Source organism: Lycium ferocissimum, chromosome 10 (assembly GCF_029784015.1).
Source record: "Lycium ferocissimum isolate CSIRO_LF1 chromosome 10, AGI_CSIRO_Lferr_CH_V1, whole genome shotgun sequence".
Classification (NCBI taxonomy): Eukaryota; Viridiplantae; Streptophyta; class Magnoliopsida; order Solanales; family Solanaceae; genus Lycium; species Lycium ferocissimum.
In genome coordinates, this window is record NC_081351.1 from 36,235,619 (window position 1) to 36,242,223 (window position 6,605).

Here is a 6,605-nt window from a genome sequence, read left to right on the forward strand (position 1 = left end):
GGAAGTCGCAGAAAGTGTTGCTCAACGTCTGAAGGAGCGGCCAGTGATTGTTGCTCACGGAAAAACACTGGTCATGGGTCGAATTGCCTCAATTTTCCTTAATTAGGTTTGAGACTGTCACAGTGGTTGTCGTTTTTGCGAGTTCTTCACATTGGTCATTAGTGAGTAAGATGATTTTCATTTTATATTTCGTTATATTTCAATGTATTCATTTTTTTTTTTTTGGTGTAAATATAGTGAATGTTCCAAATATAGAGCCTCATTTTTACTCTACTTTCTTGGGTTTCATTTTGTATTTCGTTGTATTTCAATGTATTCATCTTTTTTTTGTTGTAAAAATAGTGAATGTTCCAAATATAGAGCCTAAATTTACTCTACCATGTCTCGCGTTCTTTGTATTTCTGTATATTTCATAATATTGAAATACACGTGTTCTTTGTATTTCTCTGTATTTCATAACTAGTGTCCTATTATGGAAGTTATGCATGATTTATGGGAAAATTTAATTTGATTTCCCAGAATTTTTAAAAAAATTTGTTCCAAAAATAGAGCCTAAATTTACGCAAAAAATAGAGCCTAAATTTAATTTGATTTGTGTGAAATATGGTTGATTTAATTTGACTTACTATTTAAAAAGGAAAAGAATATTATGTTCCAAAAATATAGCCTATTTTTTCTCTCAGATTTTTTTAAAAAAAAGATATGTTCCAAAAATAGAGCCTAAATTTACTCTAACGTGTTTTGTATTTCTTTGTATTTCACTATATTTCACTGTATTTCAAAAATGCGAGATATAGTTGAAATACAGCCAAAAGTAGCTATGAATTGTAAATCTTCAACTTATAGCTATAACTAGTTAGAAGCTATTAAAAGGTAGCTATTTGTGTAAGTTTTACTACTTTTATCCTATAATGTAGTAGATTCAAAACCAATATTTACAACACTTTTGCTTTAAGTTGTAAGCCCATTAACAATTCCTCACCTTAATAAATCCAACATATCTCCAAGCCCAAGTTAGTTATTATTGTCTTTCATCATTTAGATCCAAACTGTCTACAGCTAGTTATTATTGTCTTTCATCATTTAGATCCAAACTGTCTACAGCTTGGCTTTGATTGAGGCCTTTTACCTCCATCTAAATAACGTCTCCTTTTACCAAGAAAGCGTAATATTCATTTAAAGAAGAATGCTTAACAAGATTTTTTATAGGACAAAAACTTTCAAAGTGAAATGAAAGGGCTTTTCAGCATTTTTCTAGGGCTTGAAATCAAGACTTTAATTAAGGGTGAAGGAATTCTTTGAATCGCACCACAACCCTTAACCCTTGTTGGTAATGAGAGAACTAAAACCTATTATGTAATGTGTGAGAATAGTAACATTTTATTAAGAGTAGTTCATCACAAAGACAGACACAACGAATGTGGCCTTTCAATAAGAAAATCTAAATGACTGACTAGCAGATAGACACGTTCCAGTTTGGTTTCTAAATTAATAAATCACAAACCAAAACGAAAGATACGACAAGGCAAACATTGTCTTTGTTTCCCCCTTTCCTTATTTTCAATTAAAGTTGGCACCAAAATAATATTTTTGTCCAAAACTTGACTCCTAGTTTTCTCTTCAACCAAAAGTCCAAAATTATTTTCCTCTTTGAAAAATATTTTTTGTCTCTAAAATTATTTAGTTGTTTTCAATTATAAATGTAAGAACAAGATTTAAAAAAATCAAATTTAAATCACAGGCATACAATTGTTTTTTTTTTTTTTTGGGAAGAAAATAAAACTAATTTCATAAAGAAAACCAATAACAAAACTGTTTCCCAGTCGACGTTTCTTTCCTTTTTTCCAACTGTCGACTTTTCTTTCTTGTTTTTTTCCAACCTCTGCCATTCCATTCCAAGAGGATTATATTTATCTGTTACGTGAGCAAACTTTTAACTTTCAAATTTTACGGCTGAGATATTCCACCACTTGAAATGACTCTCTCCTGTCTTTATCATATATAATTACCGTGTATATTAATGATTATTCACTTATTATACATGAATATACCCCAATAATAACTATAAACGATTACAGTTAGGTGATTGCTATTTTTTTTATAGCTAAAAATGTTAAAAATCCCAAAAAAATACAAGGAGTGTACCGATCATACTAGCCAGCGTAAAATTCAGACTGAACTATCGGTCAAAATCATTTCTAGCCCTACACATAACAACAACACAGACACACAGTAAGAAAATAGTGGCTGAATCTTCATAATTAGAAAAATAAAAAAAGAAGGACGTAGCTGTTTTGGTGTTATGCACAGAGACAAGACAGAAAATGCCCAAAGGCTAAACAGAAGGAGCCAAGGAGAACCCATAGTTTTTCAGGTGCTTTCACACACAAACGACTAGGCTGGTCCGCCGCGGTTTTATATGTGGAATTTCTACATGGTGTAGCTAATATATAAGAGATATTTAAGTATAATAACTACACTTTAATTTTATTATAAACTGTAGCTATAAGGGATTTGTAATTACAATTCGTAGCTTTGCTTTACATGTTTCGCGTGTATTCAGGTGTATTTAAATATACAGTTACAAATTTTGATTGTATTTATTTGATTGATTGTACTTTTAGGCAAACTAGATGTATTTGATTGATTTTATATCCATAAGTATCTAACTGCTGTATTTTTAGAACTACGCGTTTCAATACACCCAATACACTCGAAATAGGTAAAACATAGCTACGAACAGCGGCGGATTTAGTCATGGCCCAGGGTGTTCACCCGAACACCCTGGATAAAAAATTACAGTGTATATTTAGGGTAAATTTTCTGTATTCATGTACATATATTAACTTTTGAACACCCTGAACAAATACAAAAGGCCAAGTCAAGTGGCCCTGTTGTTTTTGCGAACACCCTGAGTGGAAATCCTGTATCCGCCACTGACTACGAATTGTAAAGATAAAATAATAGTTATAATTGATTAGAAGCCTAGAAATTATAGCTATTTATGTAAGTTATCGGAATGCTATTAAGTACATATTTTGATTTAAGTTCTTTTCTATTGAAAGTCCAAATCTTTCTATTTTCCTCAATTTCCGGCTAGCGGGCCAAGGGTGAACAGCACCGGCCCACCCTGCTGACATGTGTTGTCGGAGTTGATACTCTGCAAACACTTGATTCCCAGGCCCATCCAAATGAATCCGACAGGTTTCCGTTTTCTATTAGCACACGTATGTTGACTGTAATATATTCCAGTTCTACTCCCTTGATTGGTTCTTTCTTCTTCTTTCTCTTTTATTTTTTTAAGAACACATTTTGTCAGCTAGGACGGTTAGGGGTGTCAATTAAAGAGAGAAAGCAAGATCTTTTGATTTTTTACAATTTGAATATAAGAAAATGACTTGTTCAGATTTCTTATATATAAGAATTAAAGATCTCGTAAAAAATTATAAAACTAAAAAAAAAAAAATTGTAAAGGATCAAATATCTATTTCTCCCCAATTAAGCAGGCGGCCTAAATGTGAGATCGTCATGAATCAATACAATATCTCTAATGTTGCATGTGGAATTTTCACCGATTGAACCTTTTTGATATAGGAGTTTAGTAAATGGTCCTATTCCAAAGATCTCTTGAGCAAATTGAAAATTTTACGATTAAATGTTAGATTTGAGTCTAAAATTTTATAAATTATTTCAAATATTAGACGATAGTCTAATATTTTATCTGTAAAGTTGAGTAAGATAAATGAGTAACCATTAGATATATGAGTCTAATGTTGTCCATAAAGGTAGTTTCTCAAGGACCATTTACACAATTTTAAAAACGGGGACAATATCTACATGGCGGCCAGAAAAGAAATTTGCGCAAATCAATCATTTTCTATGGCCAATTTGGACAACTTATGTAGCTCAAATTGACCCATCAACATTAATTGATGAATCGTGCCTTCTTATATAGTCTTGAATTGCCCGACCTAATGAGCTAGTTTAATTTTTTAGATTGAATTAGGTTCAATATATTTTTTTTCTTTTAACAAATACAGTACAATTTAACATATCACGTAGGAGCATTTTAGCTATTTGCTTGCTTTTTCAATAATACTTCTAGGATGTATCCGTTAAACCATCTTTTAGCTACTTGCTTTCATTTTTTATGTATATTTATATAATTTTCTTTGGGTGCGAGCTTTTGGATAGTTAGGGAGAAAAATATAATCCCTCCGTTCATTTTTACTTATCATATCTTGAATCACCCCTTAAGGAGTCATAAATAAAATGATAATTTTACTATATCATCTCTTTTTACTATATCATCTCTAATTATTATTAAGTACTCCTCTAATGATAAAAATCAAGAAAACACACTTTAAAAGACGTACAGTCAAAGAATTTATTGAACTTTCCAAAGCAGTAATTAATAATAAGGGTAGAAGACATATGAAATGATAAATTATATCTTGAATTTTCAAACTGGACAAATAAAAATGGACAACTATTTTTAGGGTAAGGGACAAGTAAAAGCGGATGGAGGGATTATTAGCAGGGGCGGCTCGACTATAAGGTCAATAAAACAATCGTTTGGGGCTCCAATTTTTTTTTTTGGGTCCTTTTTTCCTCAAAGATGTATTTTATATAGGGTCTTTGACATATATATACATCTTAAGGAGAAATATTTACGAAACGTGACGATAGTTTTATATTTACAAAACATAACATTACAAATCCTATACAAAACATGCTTTTTAAAATATATATATATATTTTAAATATTTTTTTTATTTTTAAAAATCATTTTTTTAAAAATATTTTTTTATTTTTTTAAAAAATATTTTTTTTAAATTTTATTTTATTTTTTTTAAAAATTAATTTTTTTTTTTTTTGCTCAAAAACTTATGTATGAAAGTTGTATGAAATGTGTATATCTCGCTCAAGACTTAAAAAGTTTGCTCAAAATTTAGTGTATGAAAAATGTATGAAATGTGTATATCTCGTTCAAGGCTTAAAAAATCCGCTCAAAATTGTGTGTATGAAAACAATATGAAATTTGTATCTTGCTCATGTCTTAAAATTTCGCTCACATTTTCATGTATAAAGTTCATGTTAGATTTACGTAAAATTAATACAACTTTCTGACAACATTGTATATAACTTTGATACAACATTCAAGACTTAAAATAATCGCTCAAATTTTTGTGTATGAAATGTGTATATCTTGCTCAAGGCTTAAAAAGTTCGCTCAAATTTTATATATGAAGAACGTATGAAATGTGTATATCTTGATCAAGGCTTAAACATTATGCTTAAAATTTTATGCATGAGAATGGTATGAAATGTGTATATCTTCCTCAAGACTTAGAATTTCATTCACATTGTTTGTATATAAATTTCATATTAGGTTTGGAAAATTAATACAACTACAACAACATTGTAACAATTTTCATACAATATTCAAGGCTTAAAGTTTTTCGCTCAAATTTTGTATATGAAAATTATATTAAAAATTTTGCTCACACATACACATTTCATACACCATTGAGCAAAAAAAAAAAAAAAAATTAATATTTAAAAAAATATATATAAAAATTATTTTTTTTAAAAATAAAAATATTTTTTTTAAAAAAAATATTTTTTTTATAAAAAATATATATATTTTCTGGAAAAAAAAATAAAAAAACGAAAAATATATGAAAATCCGTCATGTTTTGTAATATATCGTTATGTTTTGTAAATAAGGAAAACTATCGTTACGTTTCGTAAATATTTCTCCTTAACATGTATATATACGTAGTTTTCCCTTTTATATATAAACGGTTGCCTCAACCAAAAAAAGTTTTTCAAAATTAAAATTGATAAAATCTTATCCACGATCAACAATGGCTCAAGAGAGATTGAACGGAGTAGTTATATTATCAATTGAAAAGGAATTGTTAGAACAAATCGATTATAAAAAGTAATTAATGACTTCGCACAAAAAAAAAAAAAACTAAAAAAGTAAGACTTTAAATAAAAGTATATATGATGATCTTTCCTTTTTTTAAAATTAGCTAGGACTTTTATTTAAAGTTTAGTTTTAGACTCCTAATGTTATTGAGACGGTCCTAAATATTAATTTCTTTAAATGAAAGTGACATAGCGTTGAGTTTCATGAAACTTATGCAATGTATCCTTCCAACTTTTTGTACTCTGAATAAGTCAGGTTCCTGTCCGGAAAAAGCCAAAATTGTGTGTGATAGGCATTTACTATTTTCACAAAGCTATGTCCTTTATTTAAAACCAAAATTTATCAAAAAGAAAAGGAAGGGAAAAAAAAAATCTTTCTGTCAAAATTTTGCATTATTTCAGGCTAGTTATTATTTTCACTTTGCTATACACGATGCTCCTGTGAAACCCATAATGAGGGGTGGGCATATTTTGGGCCAATCCGAAATTTGAATTTTTTGAATATTTAGTTTGGATTACTGTTTACCCCGGAATTCGGTAACAATTAAATTTGTAAGTGAGGTATAGGAAATGTCTATAGATTTGTTTGTTACAATATATATATGTGTGTGTGCGCGCGTGCGTGCGCTATTGCTACGAGAATGTATATTGTGATTGGTGATTTATGC